General features: G+C 35.7%; 1 protein-coding gene across 1 annotated transcript in view; it reads left to right on the forward strand.

The window, feature by feature from the left end:
- Positions 1-19,684: 19,684 nt before the first annotated feature.
- Positions 19,685-20,384, forward strand: part of LOC115446356 (fatty acyl-CoA reductase wat) — a 37,185-nt gene continuing 36,485 nt past the window's right edge. Inside the window, exon 1 of the mRNA XM_030172978.2 lies at positions 19,685-19,845. The gene's annotated coding sequence lies outside the window, so the exon portion shown is untranslated. The remainder of the gene's footprint in view (positions 19,846-20,384) is intronic.

A 20,384-nucleotide genomic window follows, 5' to 3' on the forward strand; every position in this document is an offset into this window, starting at 1 on the left:
GATGAGGTCAGGTAAGCATTAATTAGATGTTTTTAGTCATCGCGCAGATAAAGTAGCTTAGAAATAATAAAAATTCTCATTTTCTAATTACCATTATGTTACTAGTGATGTTGTTATGATTATCGATATCGATACCTGTTTAAATTTATTAATCAATTTGCCCTCCGTAGTTTCACCCATTTAGGTCCAGATTCTGTGGGAACATAGTGATAAAAAGTAGTAATTCTAACTATCTTCATACCAAGTTTAATCGCAATCATTTTAGATTTTTTGCGGGTACGAATAATAAACATACAATTGCATGCACACGCTTTATAATATTAGTAAGACGATGACTGATCATCAGGACAAAAAATACTAAAATCGTGTATGTGTCGGTGTGTGTGTGTGTGTGTCTGGTGTATGTGTGTACTTAAAAATGCGTTGAGCAATCAATGTGCCTGGTCACTGTTTATGATTTTAGGCTTAAATATACTTTAATAAGCAATTTATTTACAATTAAAAATATTTCCAGATGCCGAAAGTGAGTTCAGATTGTGGGAAAAGAAGATTTGATATATGTTCCCATAGAAAAGCTGCATACTTTGAAATATGTGTGTGGTTCTCACTTTAATAACAAAGATTTTAATAAAAAGAACAATCGCCTTAGGAAGTCAGCTATACCATCGAAAAATTTGAAAGCTGATCCACTTCCTGATGAAATGTTGTTTGAATTTCCGTGCCATGTTTTTATAAACAAATATTGCACAAATGATAATATCTTTCAAGAGAAGTGCGACAAAGAAGTGTCACCATCCTTTGACTTTATAATTAAATATTCTCATTGTACCTTGACCTATCATAAGTGCAACTATATTCGCCTACATGGTGAATAAAGGATTTTATTTTAAAATACAATTATTATTCAACATGTGAAAGCTTTTCATTTTATTTCGAGTCCTCATTTTAGTCCCGCTTTGTAATTATAGTGCTAAAATGTTCACTGTATATTGTGAGTTGGATTGATAATATGGACTCGAAAATACATTATATGAATTATATCAAAGTAGCATTAGCGTTGATTGCCACCCAGTAGAATTTATCGATATCGATAAAAAGTGCTCACTACTATGTATTTTGTTCAGTTGGTAGTATTGTTATTTGACGTTCCTGACGTATTCTTCCGTGATATTGGTATTGATACGCCATGTAAATTCGATTTTATTTCTTTGTATTAAGTCCTGTCTCTTAAAACGTAGTGATTATATTCTCTTTGGCAGATATTATCTGTCAGACTCAGCTGTTAAAGAACTGATTATAATACATTTTATAATATATGTCTGAAACCAATATCCTGTAAAATAGTTAACAAGTAAGACTTAATAACAATATTTACAATATTACTACGTAATAGAAATTTCAACGAAACAAACAAAAAACAACTAAATATCATTTACAGTGTCTTTTATAAATTTATACAAGTAAACATAAGTTGAGGCATTCTTAAGCAACTCTTTTAAACATTGCGGGACCCGGTTAGGCTTCTTATAGATTTTTAAAAGCTCATCCGCCAACACAAGGCGCTGAATGTTGAAAGATGAACATTCGAAGAAAATGTGATGTAGTGATTGAATTTTTTGTGATTGACAATATTCGCAATAGGGAGAATTAGCCATTTTAATACGATGAAGATGACAATTTAATCTATAATGACCAAAACGCATACGACAAATAATTGAATAAAATTTTCTATTGATAAAATTATTTTTCTTGCAAAACCAAGGAGTGGAGTTTATTTGGACATCCATACTAGCAAACCAGTTTCCTTTATTTTCATGGTGTGTGTATTGATATGAATGTCTCCCCCATGCTTGACACATACGCTGTTTTAAGAAACTAACAGCGTCTGTGTGTGGTATGGATACAGTCATATCAATATTGGAATTAGGAATTAATTCTTGTAACTCAACAATTTTTTTGGCCAGGTAATCTGCCCTTTCATTTCCTATGACGCCAATATGTGAAGGAACCCAAACAAAACGAACTACTATATCTAATTTGGACAGTTCGACCCATAGTTCTTTTATTAAATAAATGACATAATTAGTGTTAGCATGAAATTGATTATTTGCAAGGTTTTCTAATACACTCCTGCTATCACTAACTATTATCCATTTAGTATGGTCAGAATTACAATTTTTTATGTGTTTTAAAGCACTGAAAATGGCGACAGCTTCAGCTGTGAAGATACTAGCAGCTTTATCAATTTTTTTACCGATGCCTATATTTGATGAGGGCTCATATATGGCAAAAGACACAGCCCTATCATTTTTGGAGCCATCAGTATATATAAATTTATGGTCTGAAAATTTTAAAAGCATATTGATTACTTCTTCTTTCGAGGGCAGGTCCTTTTTTGATTTAAAATTATATCAATAGATGGAAACTTACTAATGTAAGATCCTTCATAGCAAGGCAAAATGTGTTTTGATTGATAAATGTTCATGTTTTTAATAAAGCTCATGAACTCTTGAAGACCTTGTAAAATATAAATTGGTTTAGGGGAGAATTGAGTAACAGAATGCAACAAGTTGGCCAAAAGATTATTATTAGTTACACTAAAAAAGTTTTAATATGAATCTTTCTTTCAAGTAATTAAATCGAATACTTAATGGTGGGACATTACATTCTATTTGCATTGCATTTATGGGAGTGCTTCTGAATGCCCCGGTAATAATACGCAAACACTTGTTTTGCAAAACATCTAAACTATTTACAATTCTAGCATCTGCAGCAAAAGCAATAAAAACCATATTCAAAATGACTACGAACTAACGATTTGTACAATAACAACAAAAATTTGGGGGTCAGAACCCCAATATGAACCAGACAAGGACTTTAAAATGTTACATGCTTTATTTGCCTTATTAATTATATGTTTTAAATAATTATTCCAGGATAAATTATATGAAATATGGACACCCAAAAATTTCACTTCAGATGTAGTGGGTAACAAACAATTATTATATTGCACAGCAGGTGTACTGTGACAATGTTTACCAAATACAATAACTTTAGACTTGGATGGATTCACACTGAGATCAAGGTAAGAAAAATAGTTGTACAATTTTGCTAATGCATCATTAATTGTTGAAACCACTTGTGATACATTAGTTCCAGATGTATAAACAACCAAATCATCTGCGAATTGTAAATTTTTAACATAAGGGCCCAATATTAGATTTAGTCTACGGATATACAATATGAATATTAAAGGCGACAATATACCCCCTTGACAAACTCCTTTTGACGAAAGTCTAGGACCATAAAGGTGTCTATTAAATTTAGTAAATACTTCTCTGTTCATTAAGAAATTTTTAATCCACTTTATAATTTTTTCAGGAATCCCTATTTGTAATAACTCAAGGCATAGAATATCTATGTTTACACTATTAAAAGCACCTGCGATGTCAAAGAATACACCGACCAAGTTTTCATTTGCGGATATAGAGTTTTGTATATCCAGCTGTAACTGGCAAACGCTTTCTCTAGCAGAACGATTTCTACGAAAACCAAATTGATTGGAAGGTAATATATTATATTTTTCTACATAGAACTCTAAACGATGTTTAAGCAATTGTTCAAATAATTTACCAACACAAGAAGTAAGTGCTATAGGGCGATAAGAATCGGGGTGTAACTTTGGCTTATCAGGTTTTAAAATTGGTACAAGGCAATCCATTTTCCAGTCTTGTGGTATTATGTTATTATCCCAAAGAAGATTCAAGATTTGTAAAAATATCTCTAAACTTGTAACACTGAGCTTTTTGAATAAAATATATGACATTCCGTCGAGACCATAAGCAGAATCTCTACGAGATGAGATGGCTGATATGAGTTCTTTTATCGTAAAAGGATTGAGGAGAAAGCTATTGTTGGTATTTACATTATTGGTAAAAAGTAATTCTGAGTTATATTGTACAGAGTCCGGAGTATAATTCTATAAAAAAATCAGATACCCATAAGTCATCTTCATGATTATTAAAATTATAGGTTTTATTAAATTTTCGCATAAATTTCCATATGATAGACAATGGTGTGCATCTATTAAAGGTTTCACAAAGAGAGAACCAACTTTTTCGCCTTTCTATTTTTAAAGTTAGTTTTTTAACTGCTCTAAGCCTTTTGAACTGTAAATAAGTTTCCTGTGTGGGATTATTCTTGAAAGATATATATGCAGTTTTGAAATTTGATACAGCCTGTGTACACTTTTGATTCCACCACGGAAGTGTAGGGCTTTTCCTATTGTTTCTCTGACATGAATGAGTTGTAATATTTGAGTTCTCATACAAATATGATCTATTACAATTGGGAATAGAATTCGCAGCTGCAGTGCGCAAAATTTTGCAAAAAAGGAGATATGAGTCAAGAGGAGTTGTATCATCTATTACAAAATCTACTAATAAAACATCAACTTGTTTTCTATACATTTGCCAATCCACCAGTTTGTAATTTGGGTAAATGGGCAAATGTACAGCATTAAAACAATTTCCTTGAGTGTGAATGTTGGGTTGACTAATCATTACTTTTATGATTATAGGAATATGATAACTAGTACCAAGAGGACAATCATGTACAGACCAGTCACAGTTGAGAGCCAGTGATGAAGATACCAATGATAAATCCAAAGCATTGGGTCGCCATGTTGGAGAACCGATAGTCGTTGCTTGCCCATCATTAAGGAGAACCAAATTATTATCCTCAATAACCTCTAGAATATTTCGACCACGCGGGCTGTCGGAACCACAGCCCCAACAAGTGTGATGAGCGTTAAAATCGCCCGCAAATATGAAAGGACTAGGAATAGACTTAACCAATGTATCAAAATTGTTTTTGCTGAAGACTGGGTTAGAGTTTAAAGGACTATAGAAACTAACTATACATATATCTTTATTATTAACTGTTATTTTCACACATACATTTTGTAAGGAATTATCGAAATAGGTGTTAATTCTAGAATAAATAATGCTTTTATGTATTATAATTGCAACACCATTGTGTTTGTTACCACAATCATTCCTTTCAACATTGTAATTTTTAATTTTAAAATTTTGTTCAGGTTTTAACCAAGTTTCACTGATTATAGCAATATGAATATTGTGTGTATAAAGAAAATTAATAAATATATGTTTGTTACTATTCAGACTTTGGGCATTCCATTGTATTATATTTAAAGTTGATAAATCCATTATGAAGATGAAGGGAATTTATTACTTAGCGTTGCTTTTAAAACTTCTTTAATGGAAGTAGAATTAATAGGGGCATCTTTATTACTTATTATTTTAATAATTGTTTCAACTAATGTGCTTATAAATGTATCCGATTTCATTAAATTATTAATTTGCGTATCTAAAGTACGAGCAGAAAGAGCTGGAAATGCATTGGAGTCAAAAAGTTCTGAATATGTGGCATTTCTAGATTTTATTTTATTTTCTTCAACCTTTTGTTTTTTTATTGGACATGTCGACGAAATAGCAACGTGATTGCCTTTACAGTTGACACATGTGGCATCTTTAGAGTCAATTTGGCAATTTTTAAAATTGTGATTTAATGTACAAATCGAACATACTTCTGCATTACGGCAGAATTTAGCAATATGTCCATATTTCAAACATTTAAGGCATTGCTTAACGGGAGGAATATATTTACTTACCTCGTGTCGCCACGAGTCAAGATATATGTAGTTAGGGAGGATGGTGGAGGCGAAGGTTACAGCCACTGCCTGGGTCGGAATAAATTTTACCACACCGTCGTTCCTTTCACCCTGCGCATAAAGCGCCTGACCTGCACTACGTTTTTGGAACTACCAATCAACGAAAAGACCTGTTTATTGGACATATCAATAGGAACCGAAGTGAGAACTCCAGTGACCTCTGTATCTCTAGCGGGTATAGTTGCGTTCAGAGACAGTTGGTCGAGCAATTTTTATTTTGTATGAACATGTTAGCATTGTTAGGCAAATCAAATGTTATTCCAACCTTGTACTTATTGATGGAGCGCAGAATGCATAACACCTGATACTCCATGCTCCCGTATACCTTTTGAAAGGGCCATGCGATCCCTATCACTGAATACTTTGTTCTCGTCCAGGTGGTTAAGGAAGACTATTAGTTCGGTTTGATTTGTATCCTCGGGATACTTACGTGTGTACCCTTTTACCTTGTATATTTTATATTTGTCTTTGGGATCTTTATGTTTTGATCCTGCAGCTCCAAGAGACTCCGACGAATCCGTGTCTGAAGATCCGAAGCTCGATAGGTCTGGATCCGGAGGTTCAAGTTCATCTTTTCTCCGTCTCTTCCTGCCCATTTTGATGGGCTAACTATTTATGTAGACACTTATTTAATAAATATGTGAAGGCTAATGTACAAAATATACTAGAAAAGCTTTTTTTTAAATAAATAATTCAAAAAGGGCGCCTTTGCTTATTCACAGTTTCCCGCCTTTTTTCGATCAATGATCAATACAAACAATATGTTTCCATCTGTTCGTTTTGTTTAATAAATTGTCATTTTCTCGATTTCTTTATTTGATTGGAAGATTGAACCCAGTAGTAATTTAATTTACCAATGACAATAATTTACGACGACGTCACAAAAAATACTTGAGGAGTAGAAAACATGCTAACTTTACATGTCAAATATGACATTCCTTGTAACGCAGTATATAAATAACTATCAACCATTGATATTAATATTGCCAAACAAAATAAATTGGAATTGGAAATTGGATTACAGTACATGATATTGACATTTATACTTTCCCTGATGCTCTCGTACTATAATGTAAATAATAATAATTCATATTTTTATATTTATTGCATTGATGAGTCTTCATAATATATTCTTACATATTTTTTAGCACTGATTACAGACAGAATAATTATGAACTTATAAGATTTGTATTTAATTATTATTATTATTTCATTTTATCACAAGTTCAATATAATTTATTACAAGTTGAATAGAATTTATATTGGTCAGAATCTACGTGATATTCGGATACTGCGATATATCAAAGACGCACTTTGAACCGATTTATTATGATAATGGATTGTTTTTATCGGTAATCGGTAAGTATTACTCCCCAGGATTAGCGACGACAGCCTAGTTGGGTGTGGAATGAACTGTCGAGACGAAAGTCCGCAGGTTCAAAAAGCACGAGCACACATCTCTGACTTTTCTAAAATGATGTGTGTATTATTTGTGAAATATCGCTTGCTTTAACGGTGAAGGAAACCATGGCGAGAAAACCTGCATACCTGAAAAATTCCCTATACGAATTTCGAGGGTGTGTGAAGTCTATCTATCTGCACTAGGCCAGCGTGGTGGTGTAAAGCCTAATCCCTCTCAGTTTTAGAATGCCTTGCCGACCAATGGGACAGTAGATAATACCTACATGGCTGATGTCTGATATTATGTGTACTTTAAAACGATAAGAACCTAGTACCTACTTAATTAAAACATAACATTATCTAGTCCCTACTGACTAGATAGGTAGGTAAGTAATGATCTGTTTTACTTATCTACACATATAAGAATAAAAATAATAAGTCTAAAATAATATAATTCCCCATAAGTTTAAACTAAAAATAAATCACATAAATAATGTTTTTATCATGAACAAATACCTACGTACCTATATTCTGTTTTATTGTAATGAAATGATTTATTTTGAATCTGTAAAATGTTATACATTATTTAGATTCCGTCAGTATTAACTCTACCAACAGTTCGGCAAGCAGTTCTCACCAGAGAAGAACGGATAAGAAACTCTGGTGTTTCTCTTTTCAATCAGTTTAGGGTAGAGACTACAGTACATGATAAAGTTTGAAGAGAAAAAAGTTTAGAGCAGTTCATATCAGTTTATTACTTGCCTATCTTAGAAACAGCCTTTTTGACTGCCTTGGTGGCGTAGTTGTAATTATACAACGGTACGTACGGCTACCGCGCTGAGGTCCTGAGTTCGAATCCCGGATCGGGCCAAAATAATTGTGACTGGGTTTTTCCATCTTAAAAATTACTCAGTCACAGCTCGGAGTCAGGAAGTTGGCGGTGTGATAACCCCGTGCCACGGAAAGCCGTTGGTCCTGCGACTGATCTCTCTCCGCTCATGTCGGATTGCCGTCTCACCGAACTATGAGCGTGAAAGAACAAAGAGTGCATCTGTGTATTGCGCACACAATTGCGCACTATAATATAACCTATGTACCTGGCCGATCCCCGTTAAGATTGGCCGCCGTGGCCGAAATTCGGCTAGGAGGGATTCATTCATTCATTCATCTCAGGAAAATGCTTGGTTCAGTTTTTAACTATTTTATGAAACATCTTTATTTTTGTATCTGCACGGGGAACAGATTTCTATCGGAACAATAGATACCTACTTATCTCAGTCGTTTCGACCTACCTACAGTGTGTATACCGAAATTATACGTGAGAAAAGAAAAATTAAGATTAAAATATCTAAAGTTACTAGTTACTAATGTATCTTGTGTATAAACGAGGAATCTTTCCACCAACAAATTAAGCAGTCTCCCAATTTTTTTTATAATTTCATATTTTAGGAAAGCTTACAGATTAAAAAAAAAATAGCCTTCCACAGATTTTTATAACTATTTAAGCGTGTACCACTATATAAAATAGGCTAGGGTTGTGACTAGGGTTGTGTTGTAAACCTGTGTGTGTACTTATGGGAGTCCATAAGTACACACACAGGTTTACAACACAACCCTACAAGGCTAAATAATACATAATTTAAACAGAACTAACTATATTATAAAATGGATAGGCATTCAATTATTATACTGTCAAGTATTACAGCTGCTCGCAGTACAACGCAGGCCTGCTCTTATCCTGTTTAGATGTAGAGTCCTCGAAATACTTTTTAACACCTTTGGAAAAACGATCGGCTTTGGCATTTTGTCACCGGCCGCCTAAATGACATCAACCAACTCTGAAGGCTCCAACTCTGGGAAAAGAGTAGGTTAATACAAGGGTGAAGGAAAACATCGTGAGGAAACCTGCAAGCCTGCGGGGTTCTCTATAGCAATTTCGAGGGTGTATGAAGTCTACCAATCCGCACTAAGCCGGCGTGATGGAGGAAAATCCCTCTCAGTAGTAGAGGAGGCCCGTGCCCAACAGTGGGACAGTATATGTATAATACAGGACTGATATTATAATACCTAATGAATAACATGACTTTTAGATCCCCTCTTTGGTATAGGAAACATACAGTACCTTACGTACAGTACCTTCAACTCTATACAAACGAGTTGAATACGCGGTCAAATATTTTAATTTCCCAAGAGAAGTCGACCTCATCATTTTTGGTCTACGTTCAAGATCATTCCGCCGCGCTGTCAACATGACGAGTTCCTTATACGCTAAAACAAGATGTACACACCCGAAAAGGATAATTGCACGAGAATCGATATATCTGCTATAATTATGCCATTTAATACATTCTTATGACAGATGTTCACTTGGTAGATGGAGTAGTTATTTTTTAAAGCATTACTGATAATTTTTTTGGAAGTCTATATAAATGTGTACCTACATAGTAGCTTTGTATACAGGTTTGGCAGTGACCTCCCAGCACCTTATGGTAAGGAATGGAGTCCAGATAATGTCAGTTGACACAAGTATGTTGGTCTGTTTGAACCGGATATACACAGACTGGTCCCGGAATGCGAAATGATTGAGTGATTCCTTCCTAAACATATATCGGCCATGGCAGCCAATCTTAATAGAGTTCAGCCAGGTACGCAGGAGATATTATAGTGCATAAGAGTGTACGCAATACACAGGTGCTCTCTCTGTTTCTTCATTCTCTAAGTCCGGTGAAACAGCAATCATGACCGGAGAAAGATCAGGCGCAGGACTAACGGCTTTACGTGCTTTTGGAAACACGGGGGTATCACACAGCCAACTTCCTGACTCCGAGCTGCGACTAGGTAATTTTTTAAGATGGAAAACATAGTTAAAGTTATTTTGGCCCGACACGGGATTAGAACCCAGGACCTCAGCGCGTTAATTGTACTCATATCGTGTACACCTGCAACTACGCCACCGAGATAGCCTCTATAGTGGATTTTAACTTTGAACACATTAAATTAAATATTTTGATGGCTTCTTTTATATTCAGGTATAAGTACATATCTACATATAAGGAAAATTAGATCGACAAAACTATTACCTATTTATTAGGGACACTATTTCTATTTCTCTTTAAGGATAACTAGTAAATACTGGTAATCCCGTCTGCTGATATCGAGCTTCCTTATAGCATTATCCGTGACTCGAATTCGCCTTATAAGGTTTTATAAATATTTGTTTCGCGAATATTACTCATGACAATTTATGAAAATCATAAAAAAATATGATACTATAAAGAAAGTTGTTAATCACTCGTAATGGCGCGAAATTACCGACTTAATACAAACGTGCGACAAGGTCTGTTCAAACTCAGGGATAATCTCTTAAATTGAAGAAAACGTAAGTGTGTCGCGTTTCGGAATCAGCCCGTGTATATCCGGTTCCAACAGGCCGGCATAATTGTGTTGACTGTCAAGGGGTAATCATTTCTCGTCGATTGACAATCTTTTGGACCCCACTTCACTTACCACCAGGTGCAGTGGTGTTGCATTGCCGTATACAGAAAGAAAAAACGAAACAGACTAAGATTTATTTATTTACAAAATAAATAAATCTCTGTAAGAAGAACTCTCTAGTATAAATGACTCCGATAAATGTCAATACTGGTTAATTAGAAAACAGATCTATCACTCACTGTAAATTGGGATGAAAATTGCTCTTTAGGCATTCGGTCACAATGTTCTGTTTCTTCTTATTAGTGAATATAAAAAAATAATCAATCCAACAGTTCCAGGGATTATCGCGTTTTTATATTATACTTGTTATATTTTTTCAATAAACAATTTTTTTTATTGCTTTGAATGACGAGACGAGCTTGTCTTTCGCCTGATGTTCAGTGATATGACCGCCCATAAACAGTAGAGACACCATCCAACACCTTGAAAGTATTGATTGGTATTCCACTGCGCTCGCCATCCTGAAATATGAGATGTTAAAGTCTTATTATGTTCAGTAGTTACACATGTCTACAATATTCTTCGAACCGGAACACATCAGTGACTACACACTGCCGCCAAGCACCAGTGTGTTGTCACTGTTGGCAATTATAATAAACAATGCCGTGATATGACGATCTCAGTTACAAAAATCTACCCCATTATATTTCTACAACTTATAAAAAGTCGTCAATAAATACGCGCCCGCAGCCAAATAAAGGTAGGCAGAAGTCAAAGATGAGAAATGTACAAAGCTTCCTATTTTATATGATAACGAGCGCGCCTATCGCGCAGTGGCGGAGGGTGAAATTTTTCAAAAAGTAACCCGATGCAAAAAAACTTGCCCTAGTGATCATATCGATCCCAATTTATCATAAAACAAAATGAAAATGAACGCAAATAAACCTAAAAGGAAAGTTGGTAGGAATCGATTTATATAGACGCTTCGCCGCTGCCATCGCCATATCGGGCAATACCAGGATAAAAATCCAGTCAAATATCATGCACTTCCTTGCTTATCCTGAGGGTTGAATAAGGGATCCTCATTGCGACAAGCCCTTTTCCCTGTCACTAAATACTTAAATACACGCACTACTTACATATGTATTGAATTTTATTTACAGGAAGTTACTGTAGTAAATTAAATACATGTTACATATCGGCGTAAGTAATTTTATTATATATTTTGGTTTAACCTATTGAAGCTATTTAAATTTTACGTAATTAGTAACGAATACGGAAGAAGGCGATGCTTAGAGAATCTTAGAATAAAAACCACGTTCGTCATATCATGGGACACCATACTTTTTAGCAAACACATGCGATGTCGACTTAAGTATGTCCACAAGAGATTCATAAATTATTCAAACGATATCCAAAAATGTTACAATCACAAAAAAATAATGTTAATGGAAATTAAAATTAGCACCGTGACTCTAAAGCAAGACCTTTTGACTTCATCAATATTTATTTTTAATTAACATCATGGCCACGTAAAAGAAAATAACAATTCATTTATTTATTTTATCTTTACAATTAAAACATTTTATATAGTTGCCAAATTCCTTATGCTGGGTTTGACGCAGATAAAAAACGTGATAGAGATTTTTTCATAAAGCTGAGGGTTAAGCACAAATGTCGTCCCCGGTAATGTCAAATGTCAAACATTGCTATTGATTCCAGAGGTTGGTAAAACCACCGGAGCTGAACCACCAACCACAACATTCCGTTATAAAAACGTGTATGCACTATTAGGGTACATAATGGTAATCGGATTAAAAGGTTAACCGGTTGTCTCAATTTAATAAAAGACCCCTTTATTGGTTAACCCTTACACCAATAGATATAATCGTTAAATATTGTTGATCAACCCAAATAATACAAGAGTTAATTTTTTACCGAAACATCGACCTTAAGTAATACCTCTGGGTCCCGACAAATATTTTGCCATTATACCGATAAAACCTGCGGGGGCTTACTTCTGCGCACGTGAAACGGTTCCGGGGGTCGAGAGTGCTTCCAAATTCGCCGGACGTGTCTCTGGACAATGCCGCTACCTCTCTTTTGAAGGTCAGAGGTCCCCTTCTTTCAGCACCATTTGTCGACTTTGAACTTCGAATTAAGTTGATACTGAATGACAATCAAATAAAACAAAAAATGTGAACATAAGTTTCCAAAATAAGTATTAATTTTCAATTTTAAATCATTTTTTTCAGAGCAATATTGCTAAATGAAAATCCCAATGTTAGTGTTAATTATAAAAATAAATAGGATTACAACCATCAGGCATGTATATACTACCTATTAGGAAAGATTTGTTTTATAGTAGAATATTAATGCCCACAAGCGAAAGAACACGCTAACCGTTTTTTTAAGCTATCTTTTCGAAATTTATAATACAAATAAAAAAAAAACATCTTATTCCTGCAATATGCTATCTTCACTTTAATTGTTTTTTTTTTTAAATTAGCATGAATATTGCTTCTTTAATTTCATGATGAAAATGCCACTAAAATTGTTGTTCTCGCGCATCTCTTCTTAAAGTAAACATCACGTTAATACGCAACGAACACTAATAGATCTAGACAATTTAATAAGGAATATTTTGGTAGTTTAAAAATTGCAAAGACTTTCTGGTCAAAATGATTTATTAAAAAGATTATTTCCTATTTGCGTATTCCCACCTGAAACTAGCACGCAATCAAATATGCAACGAATTGCTCAAGTTCGTTTGCTCAGGGCCTAAAACATGTTTATCGCTATTTTACATAGAAAGTGTATATGAGCTGTAAACCGGGACCATATAATAATATATAATTTTGAATCCTAAGTCTGGCAACACTATCTATTTCCTACACACATTTTTCTAACACTCATGTTTGCTGGCTGAAGGTTGAACGTGAAAACGATGTGAAGTCGTTATTGCAACTTTTAAAAAAGGTAAGTTGCGCCGACTCTACGCCGAAGTATGACAGCATTTTCATTTGTTAATTAAAAATGCATAACCAATTGGACCTAAGTTTAGATACACCATATTATTATGTTGGTATACATATAATATCTTTCAAGAGCGGAGCCGACGGCCCAGAGGGGGGCGGGGGGGGGGGGGGGGGGGGGCAAGTTGATATTGATAATAAGAAAACAATGAATTGTTGATAAAGTCGCGAGCACAATATGTTCCTTCCACACTCGCCTTCTCCCGCTTTAACAATAAAAAACCGGCCAAGTGCGAGTCAGACTCGCCAGCCCCGGATCTATAAGAGGGGCAATCCGGGGCCCATGCCCCGGGCGGAGAATTCAGTGGGCGGCAAATCCAAACATGGCAGACGAATACACGACTTATATTTAACGCAACTTTGACTACTAAGACATCCAGAACATTACGCACATAAATAATTATTTCCCGCGGGGCGCGAAATGATAATGAGATGACAAAGTTAAAAATATAGGTGGTCGGGGGCGGCATTATCCAGACTTTGCCCCGTCTCCAAATAATTCAAGATCCGGGACTGAGACTCGAGCGCCGAGGGTTCCGCACAAACCTGTAGATATATAGGTAAAAGTTCATCACGATAATCGAGTCATAGTTATGGTATTTTTTGCGAAATGAAATCCATAACATTACAATATGGAAAGCTGGACGAGCAAAAATTACAGACAAAAGTCTAAAACAATTAGGTATTCGGAATTTTGCTAAAACCCTGCTTCATACCAAATTTCGAGATTCTATTCGACTGGATTTGATTCCTTGCGAGTAGTTGCGAGTTTGAAAATATGCGGCTTAAATTGCTGTTTCTTTTGATTGCGTTAACATAAAAGTTTGATTTTTTTACAGCTTAAAGGTATTATAGCCATGAGTATTTGATATGAATTTTAATGTAATACCTCTACGCGTTGCTTATGAATGAAAGGGGTAGTAACTTAAAAAATATTAAAAATATTTTCATTATAATATGATGTAACTATAAGACGTTGTTGCGTAACAAATTACAAGATTCTGAGTTCACGGGAAGTACCTTATAGGTTTTGATTCCCTTGCGAGTTTCGACAATTTGCGGCGTAAACGGCTGTATCTTTGATTGCGTTGGCTTAGATGTTTGATTTTTTCACAGCTCCAAGGGACAGTAGATTTTTTTTTGTATTTATATTTGAAATAAATTTCAGCTTAATACCTCCACGCGTTGTTGTACCAATGCCGCGTGTTTAACTAACGCTATAACAGCTATAGAATCTCCTAACAATTTTAATGGTACTAATTACAGTGAATTCGCACCTGTTGCCATAAAAATCAGTTTTGTTTGTTAGCAAAATTTTACAGGCAATGATGATATTCTTGGCAAATATAGTTGTCAGATTACAATTTACGTGAAACTATGAACAAGTAATTAAATTAGTGGATTAGTTTTGTAATATCATTTGGTTTATTTGAATTTCATAAAATATTTTTCATAACAAGTTCCACATATAATTTACGTTTTATTATATTAAGTGCACGTTAACCACTAAGTGCATAATAGTCTAGTTGGAAATGGAACGGACTGTCGAGACGAACGTCCGCAGGTTAAAACCCAGGGTACCTCTGATATTGTTTATCAATTAAGATTTGCTTTAATCATAAAGGAAAACATCGTGAGCAAACTTACATACCTGAGAATTCTTCATAAGATTTCCGAGGGTATGCAGGCCGCCAACCCGTAATAGAACAGCGTGGTGGACTGAGGTCTAAACCTTCTGAATAGTCGAGGAGGCCCGTGACCAGCAGTGGGCATTATGTAGGTTTAACAGAACTCGTATTGTTATTATTACTGAGCGATGAAAGCACTGAATTGTATGTTTTTAAAAGAATTTAATGATTTTTGACAGACTCGTTCTCAAACGTGAAACTGGTTATGAAAAAAATATATGTGCATTTAAGATTTAACACACAGAAAGACGCAATTTTGTTTGCCTCGGTTGCACAGTTGTATTCTCTCCCCTGTCTCGTCGGATTGCCGTCTCACCTATGAGAGTGAAGGAGCAGAGAGTGCCCCTATGTATTGCTCACACATGTGCACTATAATATTATCTTCTGCGTACCTGAACTCCGTTGAGATTGGCCGCCGTGGCGGTAATTCGACTAGGAAGGTTTAATAAATTCCATTATTCAATAAAAAAGCATTCACCTTACCCAACTAATAAAAAAAGCTTAATAAAATCTTCGCAATCTGTATACAATTTGTTTACAGTAAATTTTTTGTTAAAAATCCAAGTCTAGCCTAACTTAAAGAAGTCAACTTTGCCCTGTGTGAAAAACATAACGTCTTCGAGAAAGGTTATATGGACAGACCATGAAACTAGAAATAATAAATACTAAGTGATATGCCGTGTTAAGTCTGTTTTCCTTGTTTATGTATAATATTTGTCATTTGTCATTTAACCTTAGCCTGTAACGTCTGGGTTCCGAACGTTGCGTCAAACGATAACGAGTAACTACAGACTTTACTTAAGTACTACTGAAACATAAGTGACGCAAGCATTAGTGATCTTTGTTATTCGATCTTTTTAAATTTTACAATATCTCAGTGGTGTAGTTGGAGTATGACTGCAGTGCTGAGGTCTCGGGTGCGTTCCCCGCGTTAGAGAAAGTTATAATGCGTTTTTCTACGTAACAGCCCGGAGGCTAGAATTTGTGCCTGATATGGTAATAAACCCGCCCCCTATCACACTATGGGACGGAAAACATACAGCGGAAAGTGTGTGCACTAGTAGCCCCTCTGCCTACCCTTTAAAATTACTCAATCGCAGCTCGGAGTTGTTAAGTTGGCGGTGTGATACCCCTGTGCCTGGGAAAGCACGTAAAGCCGTTGGTCCTGCGCCTGATCTCTATCCGGTCATGACGGATTACCGTTTCACTGGACTATGAGTGTGAAGGAACAGAGTGCACCTGTGTTTTGCGCACACACCTGAGCACGCACACTGCGTACTTGGCTGATCTCCGTTGAGATTGACCGCTGTGGTCGGAATTCAGTTAGGAAGGAATCAATTACTTTGTAATTTAGGGTTTTAGGTGTTACTGCTAGACAGTCGTGAAGTGTACCGTTGCGTTACGTTTGTCTTATCATTTTATATAAAAATTACGCGTATGTTGCTTGATGTGAATCTAGGAAGTCTACCTTAAGTTGAGTTCAGACAAATCTCTTGTGCCTTGACCCCGACTCTTTGTTGCATAGAATCTGCAAGTATTTTATTGTAAACAAAATGGCAAATATTTATGAATCTAAAAAAGTTATTAGAAAATAACACAATTGACGTCATACTAATAGTTAATATTATAATTTATTACCATAAATGAAAGCGTCATGTGTTTAGGGTTATATGAAATATATTACTTTAAACTTACACTACTATTTTACTTCGTACGTTGCATGCAATATAGCTGTGTAGGGAATCCATTTTGCTGGTGTTAGAATATATTTTATATCTGCCCGTATAGCAACCACCGTACAAAAGTTGTTAAAACCCGCCGTAATGGGCCATGTAAGTGTGTCGCGTTTCGGGATCAGCCTGTTTATATCCGGTTCCAACAGGCCGGCATAGTTGTGTCGACTGCCGAGGGGTCATCATCTCTCGTCGGTCAACGTTCTATTGGACCCCACTCCACTTACCATCAGTTGCAGTTGGGTCACTTTGTCGAGAACATAAAAAAAAATGTCATGAGGATTGTGCTCCAGTAACCGACAAGATAATAGGTTCAAAAATGTAATCATTAAACAAAATCGACACGAATGAAGCACCATGGAAAGAGAGGGCAAGATGGACAACATCTATCAATCCCGAACTGCATACGAAGCAGCCGCGTCTATACACTATACAGTCTATGCGGCACATAACCATCTTGAATTTACGATCGGCGACGTAAATGTCTTATTCTGATTTCTTCTAGTCCATGTATTCATGGATTGTGTTGATTACTTATCATTAGCAATGGACGTGCACAAAAAATTGAATGCCATACGATGGTATGGCATTCAATTCTATCTTCATGCCCGCATATTCGAAAGGTTAAGCAGACACATGTCGCCGCAGAAAATATAAAGAAGTGTTAGGGAACAGGCCTGTTTTAATATTCGCTGCACATCCCGAGAACATCTTACTGTATCTTAATATACTTAAGTAAACTTAGCATATTGTCATACTGTTTAAGCAAGTAGATATAATTAAGTGCAAATATTTGTAGTCTTACGAACAAATATCAGGTTTAGTTCCTTAAAGTAAAACATAGAGAATAAAACCTTTTTAGTTTTTGCTAAGAAGTGTCAGTACTCCTACGCTCGGCCTCATGGCCATTGATTATGTTGGGCTCCCCGGTATTACGACGCTCTCTTAACCCGGAGAAGGTGAAAAACATTGGGCTACCACTCGCCAAATCTGTAACAATATTACACCTTATAAAACATTTCGGGTTCCTCTGGCCGAACGGAAGATCCTATCTTCGCTAATAAATATTGATGAACAGTTAATTATAATCACCCGCTACTGGTAAGATATTCGCACTCGCCCGGATAGCGACCACCGTACATAATATGTTAAAACCCGCCATAGTGGCCCACGTGTCGCGGGCCGGAATCACCCTGCGTATTACTGATTTGACAGAGGACGGCATAATCGTGTTGACAGGCATGATCATTTCGTCAGGCGACGGTTACCTGGACTACTCTTACAATCAAATGTAGTCGGGTAGCTTTGCCATATTCGTTTAAAAAGATCTATTATCAGCCGCAGGGAAGTCACTGCTGTATACAGGCGTCCCAAAGGTTATCAAACGGGCATGATGGCGAGTGATGACTGCGGACATCTTGTCCTTTCCAATGTGGAAAGGACAAGATTTTTTCATGGAAATCGGAGACACGATTTTGTTTAGTTAACGACAAGTCTTACTTCAATATCTTGTGTTTACCCATTTAAAATAATGTTCTTATATCTGTTTGCTTTGTATACTTTACATAAATTTATGTATGCTGTTTCTTGTTTACTAAAGTTAATAAAGTATTTGTTTGACATAAACTACCATCCATCAGAATGATTGCTGATTTTTTGTTTTACTTATAGCAGCGTTTCGTGAAAAGAGGGGCATCCTCTCTCCCCTGTTCTCTTTGATTCTCACCAAAAGAACCTTTTGGATATTGTTTACCTTAATTTAGGACTATATGTCAATTAATGATTTCTTATATTACGCGAATGTTAGACATTATAATAAAACTATTTTGCGGATTTTATATTATAGTTTTATCTGCTGCAAAGTCTTCGAATCGACGGAAGAAAACTGTAATACAAAATTCGCGATAAAATCCGCGAATAGTTTTATTGCACTACTCAATTCGTAGACTCAAAAGTCAATATAAATAGCACTGCGATCGGTTATTTGGTTAAAATTTTTAAGTCAATTTTTTTTTTATGGTCATGACAAATTGTCTCACTGCACGTGATGGTAAGTGGAAAGAGGTCCAGATAGAACGTTGGCCGACGGGAAGTGTAACCCTCACCAGCCGACACAATTTTGCCGGCCTGTTTGGCACCGGATGTAGGTACACAGGCTGCTCCAAGCGACACACTAAAATTCATTTTCGATTCGACACACACTTATGTTAGATGGGTGTTATGCTTAATACGGCGCGGCGAAGCGATGCACTCCGCTACCAAGCATCATCTAGTGACGCATAAGCTCAAGTAAATGCACAACACCCAGGGGCCTTGTTCTCTATCCCGCACACTATTTTAACAGTGCGTAACAAGCACGTAACACAACGCATCATGTTTAGGACTATAGAAATTTGGCTTACAGAATACCATTCCACGCACATTTCTCGAATATAACATGACACAGCCGCGTTACGCGTTTACACTATCATACAGAATAAGGGCCCAGATCTCGGCAACCTGCGAGGATGAATAAAACAAGGAACATATTCCAGGGCGAGACGCACCCTACATAGAAAAAAAATCCGTGCAAAGGTCCACGCACCGCGTCATTCACTCCCTCCATACATAAATCGTAGCCTTAACTTACTTCATTCATAAGCGATTCGACGTCGGCGGCAAACGCACGCCGCACCGACCAAGTTATTTGCGCAACCGTTCACGTAATACTTATGTAATTCGGCCCCAAAATTTGATCGCTAAAATGCTGGCTTTCGAATAATGTGCTATTTAAATATGTGCTAGTGTTGTGAATAATATAGGTAAGTTTTGGCCAAATTATATATTTTTTTTTGTGAAAGTCAATTGCCCAATTTTGTGTTAGATAATTTTGCAATACGGATACCCCAGTTTTTTTAATTACATGTGTGTTTTGGACATCTTGTAGTTTGTGTAACTAGAATGATAACCTATTTTTTGTGTTTTCGGAATTATATGACGGACTTTCCTCGTTCTTAGAGCGATTTACTTAATTTAGGAAATACAGTTGATTATTGTTTTCTTTGACAGTGTTAAAAAATTATATTGGGTACTACCTAACCAGTTAGGCAATATTACTTTAACTCTTAACATAATTAAGTAATAATTCATTTATTATTTTTCATCGTCATATAATTACTAATTCATTATAAAATGATATGCACAATATTTAGGACAATTTCCAAATATTTGTAATTCTTTCTAATATTATTGAGTAAATGGTCAGTTTTCTATGCCAACATTATTTATATCGGCAAAAAATTTAAAAATGACATAAATAAACATTCTACCAAGAGAACCGTTTACGTAAAAATATAGAGAA

This window comes from Manduca sexta, chromosome 28 (genome assembly GCF_014839805.1).
Source record: "Manduca sexta isolate Smith_Timp_Sample1 chromosome 28, JHU_Msex_v1.0, whole genome shotgun sequence".
Taxonomy (NCBI): Eukaryota; Metazoa; Arthropoda; class Insecta; order Lepidoptera; family Sphingidae; genus Manduca; species Manduca sexta.